Here is a 10358-nt window from a genome sequence, read left to right on the forward strand (position 1 = left end):
AATGAATTTTCAAGTGTTCATTTGGGGTTTTATGCACACCCAAGGTATTTACGCTGGCATGATACAAAGATCAAGATTTGCATTAAAATTGTCTAAAAAGTTTGGGTGTTTACTCGCCGTAGAATGCAATTAATTGCCCACAGAGGTAATAGAGCTTGTTTTTCTATGTTAGATGAAAATTAGTGGAGGCTTTGAAGTCATTTATTCAGTAAATTAGTTTGTTTCCTACTTAAAATAAAAGTTATAAATAAAACTACAAATACAGCTTAGACTATTTAACCTGAAAATATATTTGATAACAAAGCCTAATCTTTTTATGTAACCCTAATCTTCATGGTTTAAGGAAAACAACCTAAATATCTAACAAGCACTCTAGCGCTGAGCTGCCAAAACTTATTTTGAATTCCAATGTCCTGATAGCAAATGTTCAAACTGGACTGTGATGTCATCCGCATATTGGCCAATCACGAGTTTACGCGCCGTTCGAAATCCGCGAAAAAAAAGCAGCAGGGAGCGACATTCTTGTCTATCCAGGAAACTGCGTCTGTAGCGGTCGCTGCGCTAAGTACTTTTTTATGCGATTTGTTTCATGTAACGACAATGTAACTAAAATGCTATCTTAAATTAAGTCACATCTCTATTTTATGTAAGCATAACTAAGTATACTTCTTTACATTTTCTAAAAAAGTTAATCAAAATACATTATAGAAAAAAACAAATATTTTGTACATGGGCTACAATCCCGACGCATTCCTTAAAAGAGATCATTTCTATTTAACGAAAATTAAAACTTGGAAAGTTAGTTTTGACGTCGGTAAACAACGTTTTTTATACACGTATGACATTTTGATTCGATTGTACTTCAGCTCAGTCGAAAAAACTGTGTATGACACGGAAATTCGTCTAAAATCAGTTACCTTCAACGTAAGTAGGCTAATTGATGTTGTTTCTACCTCACGTTTAACGTTTTAATAGGGTTCCTTTGACGTTTGTAACAACGCTAAACAATATTAATGAAATGTTTTAATTTATGTATAAAATAGTCTAAAACAAGTTGCTTGTTGTATACGTCACGTTTAACGTTTTAATCCGGTTGCATTGTGGTTTGCCGTAACCTTCGAAATGACTACGATCATTCAAGATGTTGCAAATTTGGTCGCGTTTTAGTTTTTCGTAATGTCAAGAAATAAAGTTATTGGAACTTTTGAAAATAGCATTTAAAATGGTTTGAAATAAGTTATCTTCAGCGACAGTTATCATTGCTTTTTGCATATAGGCCACGTATGATGTTTTGAATTGGTTATATTGAAGATTGTAATAACGTTGAAAAATAACGTCATATTAACGTTAAAAATGACGTATAAAATAGTCTAATTCTAAACACAAGTAAGCTTCGATGTCAGTATTTACCGTAGTTTTTACGTCACATGGAGTTCTAATTAGATTGCATTGTTGTTAGTTACAAACCAAAAAATAACGTTGTTAAAACGCTTAAAATCACGTCCAAAATGCTGTCAAAGAAGTTAGCTTTGACCTTGGAATTCAACGTCATTTATACTTCACGCGTGACGTTGTCAGTTAGTTGGATCTTAGTTTGTCGCAACGTCAAGAAATAACGTTATTAAAACGTTTAAAATTACATCCAAAACGGTCTTAAATAAGTTAGCTTTGACGTCAGAAATCACCGTTGATTGTGTACGTCACGTAGGATTTAATAAATTGGGTCCATTGTGGTTTCTCACGACAACGTATGAAATGAAATCAAGTTTACTTTGACGTGAGTAATTAACGTTGCATGTACGTCACCTATGACGTTCTAAATTGGTTACATTAAGGTTTGCAATAAGGTTGAGAAATGACGTTATTAAAACGTTAGAAATGATGTATAAAATAGTCATAAAAAAATTATCCTTGTTACAAAAGGTAACGTTGTTGTTACGTCACGTTTTACGTTTTAATTATATAACATTGTAGTTAGTCAAAACGGTAAAATGACGTTATTATAACGCTTAACATGGCGTCCTGGTCTCCAAGAAATTAGCTTTGATGTCAGAATTTAATGTTGTTTGTACGTCACGTATCACGTTGTAAATTAGTTACATCAATGGTGGTCACAAAGTTTAAAAATAATGTTAGCAAAATGTTCGCTCTGACGTACAAAATAGCCTAAAACAAGTTATTAGCCTCGAAGTAAGTAATTAAATTAATCTTGTTCGTACGTCACCTTTGACGTTATAATCAGGTTACATTGTGGTGCGCCACAATATTTTTAAAGAATACCATTGAATTGAAAAAAAAAAAAGACGTTAGTTTTGACGTCAGTAAACAACGTTTTTAGTACGTGATTTATGACGTTTTAAAATAAGTTGTATTTGGTTTGTTTCAACGTTACGAAAGAACGTTAATCAAACGTTTGAAGTTACGTTAAAATTTGTCTATAACAAGTTAATTGTGACGTCAGAAATGAACGTGAATTCTACGTCACGTATGACGTTCTAAGCTGGTTGCGTTATAGTTTTACGGAACGTTAAATATACAGCGTTAATTAAACGTGTAAAAGACGTCTAAACCGGTCTAAAAATGTTAGATTTTACGTCAGTAATAAACGTTATTTGCATGTCACCTATGACGTTGTAAATTTGTTTCATTGTGGTTCGTCGCAACGTTAAAAAATAACGTTCAACAAACGTTCGAAGTGACGTCCAAAATGATGTAAAACATGTTAAGATCGACGTCTGTAATCAACGTTGTTTATACGTTACAAATGACGTTGAAATTTGGTCGCATTGCGGTTTTTCTTCACGTTAATTTTGACGTTAGTGCTACGTTTTACATTACGTTTTGATAACACGGCCTCGACGTATTTTCTTAACGTTCGTTTGGACACATTCCCACAACGTTTACTTAGTTTAAAAAAAAGATCCGAACGTCGAAAAAACGTTGTGTGTTAGCTGGGTACCTAACCACAATCCTAATCCCTAACCGCAATCCTAAGTTGACCGATGGAATCCAGCCCGTCAAAAACTACTTATAACAACCCTTGGTTAGTACTGTATAGTAGTACATATAGGAACTACCCTAACTTTAATTCATATTTGATTTTACGGCCTTAAAGTGAAACGGGCCCGCGGCGCGCCGGTTAAGAGTCCCGACTCCGAGTCGGCAGGGTCCCGGATCAAATCCCGGGTGCAGCAGGCCGCCCGCAGGCCCCGCGGTCCCCAAAGCCCCCCCAACCATCGAGAACCACCCAACAGAACAGCAAGGGGCCCGAAGGGCCCCCACGCCATCCAGCCCCCTCCAAGTGTAATAGGGCCCGAAGGGCCCCTCCGGGGCCCGCAGGGCCCCAATCGGCAGGGAACCCGCAAGGGTTCCCGAACATACCTTTTGCTTAAAATTTCTATTTTCTAGGATTAAGTAAAGTGTTGGAGATTTAGAAGTATTTCATTACTAAGTAGAGTTCCGATCTTATTGCTTTATTGGGCGCGAAGTACACAACGAAAAACAGGAAGCACAACAAAGGCAAACAACACAATAATAAACAGGATGAAGACGAAGTAGTGAAGCCAGCGCATGCAAAACCTCCGTTAAAGGTTTGTAAAGTGCAGCGGAAGTTTCTTCCATTTACGTTGGAATCGCTAACCGGAATGAGACCACAGAATCAATGTTATCAACCAATACCGATGTTCTGGGTTATATAATTTATACTATTTCGCAGTTTATAGTTGAACTATCAATTAGCTTGATAGCATCCGGTTTATACATACTTTATAACGCTAATCTTTTTTAGCTTTGTTACCTCATCAATCAGATAAAAGACCTGATTTCCCCTGTACGAACTCCTAACGTACACCAAAATGCCTGTTGTAGGAATGTCCAGTACTAATATCCAATACGCAAATGTTTGAACTGAAGTTTAGCCAAAATGTAAATGCTATTTCTTTTAAGTAACAAAACGAAGAAAAAAATTATCTTTTACATCACGATTACCTTTAATTTGTCTAATTTACTACAGTAATGACGTCGTTTTGTACCGAATAAGACGTCCAAGCTTTTTGCGTAAAATATCAGGCATCGTTATCGGAATGAAACGATATACTGGACATTCCTAATAAGTAACACTCAGGGTGGCTACGAGACCAGTAATTCCTGGTTTTGTTCAACAAAAAGTTTGCTGAAGTAGTAGGCCTAAACATGAAATTTGGAAAAAACGACAGAGCTGTGATAAGTTTTAGTTCGAATCTTTAAATGCTTCTACCTATTAAAACTTGGACAGAAAAATCATATTTAATTGCAATTAGAAAAATGGATCAATATTAAGAAAAATATGGCAGCGTTAACAATTTTAATTTCTTGTAAAGAGTGGTCAAATACATTATTTTATCTCAAGAATTAAGGCATCCTGTAAAAGTTCAAGGTTGTAGCCACCCTGAGTTTGGTTGACAATAGCAAAAGGAGAATTACCATCACACGCATCACAAGGTTGCTTTCTGCAACAACGAAACGAAAAACGGAATGATCAGGTAACGTTATCGGAACGAAACAATATACTCAACATTATACTCAGGGTGGCTACATAACCAAAACGTTTCATATGTTTAGTTTGTCTGAATGTTTTACTAAATTGTAAACATGAAATTTGGACAATTTGGGGAGATTTAACACAACCAAATGGGTATAACAATTGTATACACCTTTTAGATCTGAAACTTGGACGTGAAATAATTCAAAGACTTGTAACAAAATGCGTGGCAATAAAATTGGGAACATTTAAGAAATAAGCCAGGACCTAAAAAAACTTTTACGAGTAAACTTTTGTATCGTAGCCACCCTGAGTTTGGTTAACAATTGAATAAAAGAGGAATATCAAGTTGAACAACACACACATGAAAAGGTTGCTATTTGCAACAAAAAACGACAGTACGAACCAACAAGTCATTTGTAATTAAAATAAAAGCAAAGGTGATTCTTCTTCTTCTAGCTCCACATGTGCTCTCCATCTCAAATGAAATTTGCCAAGATTTTGGGCTCAACACTTTATTTCTGCTGCTTCTTAAGAAAGGTCAATTCTCAACTTGAAAGTTGTTCAATCATGAAGCTGAAATACACGGAAACAAAACAAACATGTAAAGTTTAATAAATGTAAATAAACATCTGAAAGGAGTCAGATAGTGCACTAAATTTAAACAAAATTTAATTAAACAACAATTTCATAAAAGAACTACAATATTTGATCAATAAATTAGGTTTTACTTCATTTAAGGATAATTATGGTAACAAACCAAAAAAAGCCAAATTCTAATAAAAAACAATACAGCACACACAAAAAAAATATTCTAACAGCAATTTTTTTTATTTTTATATTCGCTTTTTGAAGTAAAAAAGCATAACCCATTTTAACACAAAATGCTAAATGCGAAGACGCCACAAAGTGGCAAGTCAATGTGAGTGCGCCATACTGTCAAAAATGCCAGTTAACACAACTAAGGTTGCAAAATTCCCGGGAATTTAACAGAACCGAAACTTTCCATGGAAATTTTGGGAATTAACAGGAATTTTGGGAAACTTTTAAAACAATCTTAGTTTGATATTGAAACAGGAAAATAATGGCCTTATACTGTTTAAATTAAAAGTACTATGTATAAATAAAATACTTAAGAACATACAATCACATGGTTTAGTTTATTAACTGCAAAAATGAATCAAAACCAATCTGTTTTTTTACAAACAAAAACAACACTGACCGGCCTTGGCCAAAATATCCCCAGCTTACGGTAGCTAAATCTTTAACATTTGTTGTTTTGTGAGTTACAAAGTCGTTGTACTAGTTCTGGGGTCGGCAACCTACGGCGCCTATTTAACAAAATAGACACGAGTCCATTTCACATACTTTTTTGACTATTTTAACTCTGTAAGTGCGAAAACTTTTCTCGCTACGCGCGAATGATCTTCATACATCCGGTTGATAACGTTTTGTAATGTCTTTTCTAAAGATTAGTGCTTCTCTACCGTTGTGGCGTGGAAAGCTGACAAGTGCGTCACGGACAAACAGAAAACGATTTAAAATTTTTTGACCTTTCTTTAACATTGTTTTTACATGGACTGGGATTATTTCACAAGATGTTTTGTGTTACCTTACATGAGGATCTTCCAAATATCTGCAAACCATGTTAACAGGTTGAAAAACAAGGATTTCTCAAAGATTGTTAGATAGGAAAGCTTGGAGAAATCATTCCTGGAATGAAACATTTAATTGTAAAGTAGGGGTTCTTAACAGGGGGTATGTGGACAAGTTTAAAGGGTCCATGAAGGTTCAGTTAAAATCTTGGTTTATTATTTGAAAAAAGATACATTTTTTTAATAAAACAAATTTAATGAAAAAAAGCTTTGCCGCCTTCCTCAAATGTATTTAAGACTTCAACTTTACATTATATTATATTTCAATGCCTTCTCAATATATTAAAAATGAATAAAAAGATACTCAAAATGTTCACTACCTACTGCTGGGCTTTGATATTCTTACTACAACCTCTAACAATTATGCTCCAAAAATTTACATTTAGTTGACTGACAACAACACGTTTCTCAGGTTTCTTTACGGAGTTAAGACATTTGTTTATAAATTTTGTAAGCCATACCTGGCCCTACACACAAAACAAATATTTTCTTCAGGGACCACTTTTAAAAATTAAAAAAAGCCTGTCATAAAATAATCCAAACTGAGATGTACCAGAATAATAGATCGAAGCCACTGAGCTATGTTAAAGATCATGGTCCTTCCCACAAGTTTTTTGTTACCTTAGACTTAAAGCACTTGAACTTCTGGAAAGCATGGAAACTGGTGGAAAAGACGGAGATCTTCTTTGATGAACATCGTTAGGTCGGAGAACTTGGAGAGATCATCCCTGGAATTAAATGTTGACAAATCAGTGGTTCAGCAACCTTTTTTTAAAAAGGAGGGGTTCCTAAACTAGGCTCCGTGGACTAGTTTTATAGGGTTTATGAAAGTACAATTAAAATCTTGGTTATTATTTAAAAAAAGCTTTGCCCCCTTTCTTGTATTTAAGAAAATTTTAACATTATATTATATTTCAATGCCTTCAATTTTATAATTTTTTTTTTCAATTTTATACTTCAATGCCTTCTCAACATTAAAAATGAATAAAAATATACTCAAAATGTTCACTACCTACTGCTGGGCTTTGATATTCTTACTACAACCTCTAACAATTATGCTCCAAAAATTGAATACACTTCTCAGGGTTTCTCAGGTTCTTTTACAGAGTTAAACTCTTGTTTAGAAAATTTTTAGGCAGACAATGGGCGTACACACAAAACAAATACTTTCTTGAACTATGTTAATAAATTAAAAAAACCCTGTCATAAAAGCATCCAAACTAAGACATCCAATAATAACTGATCATAACAACTAACCGATGATAATTGGTAGTGTCGGATTCAGCCAAAATTTGCAGTCTGAAAAGCAATCTTCAAAAGTGGTAAAATTTTACACAAAACAATTGCTTCAGCTGTCTAGCGTATGCAATTTTATAGAAAAATATTGATCAAATTGAATTTGTTGCAACTAAATTATATATATATTGTCACGATTCAATCTAACAATTACTACCTGCAAAATTTGCAGAGATGCTACATTCTGAAGACTAAACAGTCTATTTTGCCAAATTCCCGAAGGTGGCCACACGCATTAGGTGTAAAACCACACAAGCTTTTTTTGTTAAAGTATTAGAAAAAAATTATTGCAGTAACAAAAAAGACTATTGTTAAAATGAAAATCGCAAATATAAATAAATATATAAACTGTTGCTACAAGGCATAGTAATATGGGAGAATAAATATAATAATAACATTTGACCAACCCGAACTGAACTCGCATCCTAACACTAAAATGTTGTTAGCAAATTGATAGAAATACCTGGCGAAAATATTGCACCACAAAATAAAACCCTTAAACCTTTTTGTTGACGGTCTTGTCCGAAATGTGTTTATTGTTAGACAAACTCAGTATGTTTTCAAACCTTTCAAACCTTGAATCCCATTTTACTCTCATTTTTAACTTTTTGAGTTGTCCTGGAAATTAACTGTGTGGTTTCATTTGTTGCAGTTAACAGTTAACAGGGTCAACTTCACACCTCACTAAAATACAACCTGCAGCCTAAGTAAAGAAAAATAATGTGAACTTATAAATTATGAGTCCTTACTTGCAACTATAGAAAGTATGGCAAGTGAACAAGCGTTTTTTCAACAGACTTCTTGTACTCCTAGAAAATGTAATGGCGGGTGCACTTTGACCTTAAATGCACCCGGTCACCCCAATTTTTTTCGGCCAGAAACCCAGGAGATCTTGTATGGTTATTTGGTGTCAGCTGGTCAATGCTTTCACACTTACGTGAATACGTCTGTGTTATTTGCAAATACTGAGTTGCTGCAGAATAAATTGTAAGCATTCTGCGTCTAAGCAAAGCTAGTGTTACATCTTAATTTGCATTCCATTTTGATTTCATTAAGTCATCGGGATTCGATTTAGAGTCAGTTTCATTTGGAACTAAAAAGAGTTACTTACGGGCTCACTACAGTATCTCAACTTGGCCAAAACAAGAACCTTGTTAGTTATCTTGTTTCGCCAATCTATAGTTCGAAACTGGTTGTTGTTTATGGACTAATACAATTCTCACCAAAACGTCTAGTGCTTGGATCGAGAGTGAGATACGCAACCTAAATTGGCGTCAAAACACATGCGTCAGATCGAACGTCCCTCTGTTGAATAAACTATTGTAAGTTCACCAAACTAACTCAGCCCACAATCTCCCCTAGATCATCCAAATACTTTCCAAACAGGAGTGGCAGTTTGTTTAGTATCGATTTAGTGAAACTGATTTAGCTATTCAAAACACACTTTTAGCAAAAAATACACCAAATTAGTTCAAATCGATATATAATCACTAGCGGGTGCAAGCGTAAAATAGTGATCCGGTCAAAGGCTATTTACCCGGATAACAAAGTAAATAGATTTAGGAATATTGCATGAAAATAATGCAAAACTCGAAAAATTAAATCTGTAGCACCATAAGTAATAATTAGTGGATAATTTGGAATTTATCGTACGTAACCGTTGCTAACCAAAACATTCCCAGCAAAACGCGCCGTTATGTGATGACAAACATTTTCCGCTGCCCTAAAAGGTTTTTCGTGCTATGACATGTAACCTGTTTTCCGTTATGCGAAGTGTAAATATATTTATGTGTTGGCGTTTCGATATACCAGTTGGTCGCTAGTTAATACACAGACAGGTTGTGTGGCTGGCCGGCTTCAATGCTGGTTTGTCCATACCAGCCAACAAAAACTGTGAGGATTTGTAATCAGACTACAACAATACCTTTAAGGGCGCTGGTCTAGAATCCTACCACAGTTCTAAAATCAACGCAAAAAATTTGAGTTAGGATGCGGGTTAGCGTTTGGGTGTGTCAAGTAATATTATATTCCTAATTTAATAATAATACTTGACCCACCTTAACCCAAACGCTAACCTGTACCCTAACCCAAATGGTGTTTCGTTGTGGTAGGATTCTAGACCAGCGCCCCTTATGGTGTTTCGTTGTGGTAGGATTCTAGACCAGCGCCCAAGGGGCCAAGCACCGTTTAATGAGACTTGTAATCAACACGCATGCTTCAAATCTAATACTATCGTACTACCCCAACCCTGACCCAATTTAATTAATAATCACGTATTGGTGCAAGCGCAGAAGAGCGATCCAGTTAAATAGGCACTTGTATTAAAAAATTGTTTACCCAGATCACTCATTCCAGTTTGAATTTTCGTTAAATCAAAACACATTGTAACCTGCCTACAACCTCACGTCCCACAACACTGACCTCTAAACTGAAACCGAGTATTATTATACAAAAATACAAACGAATTTAAAGCTGTATTTTAGCTGCGTTTTTGGTTTAAAATTTATGAAATAATTGTTGTTATACCTAACAATAATTGTGTGCTAATAATTTATTTTTGAGGTGTACAAATAAAACCGCAAACTTTGACATTTTTGATTTGCTCTACCGCTACCTAGCGGTGAATTTTCTGAATAATTGTGTCCGCTGGAGAACAAAACTATTATAATTAGGCACATAATGCTAATTAAGGGGCAGAATTATTTTTTTACATTTAAAACTAGATTTAAGTACATCTAGAATCAGGCGGTAAATGCATCAAAATATACAAAGTTAGCGAAATTTCTATGTTTATAGTTCCAGGGTATACACGGCGCCTTTGGGCTGAAATGATGCCTTAAAAACGCAAACTTATCAGATAAACTTTTCCATTAACGTAATTAAATAGC

General features: G+C 34.8%; 1 long non-coding RNA gene across 2 annotated transcripts; it reads right to left on the reverse strand.

The window, feature by feature from the left end:
• Positions 1–3486: 3486 nt before the first annotated feature.
• Positions 3487–9107, reverse strand: LOC146146516 (uncharacterized). 2 transcript variants are annotated; one of them, XR_014494786.1, is made up of 4 exons: positions 8037–9107; positions 6796–6902; positions 6132–6232; positions 3487–5095 (listed from the first exon to the last, which is right to left on the reverse strand). It is a non-coding gene; the product is annotated as an uncharacterized LOC146146516 (long non-coding RNA). The 2 variants fall into 2 exon arrangements; XR_014494785.1 differs by having other exon boundaries at positions 7432–9107.
• Positions 9108–10358: the final 1251 nt, after the last annotated feature.

Source organism: Ascidiella aspersa, chromosome 4 (assembly GCF_963924565.1).
Source record: "Ascidiella aspersa chromosome 4, kaAscAspe10.2, whole genome shotgun sequence".
NCBI lineage: Eukaryota > Metazoa > Chordata > Ascidiacea > Phlebobranchia > Ascidiidae > Ascidiella > Ascidiella aspersa.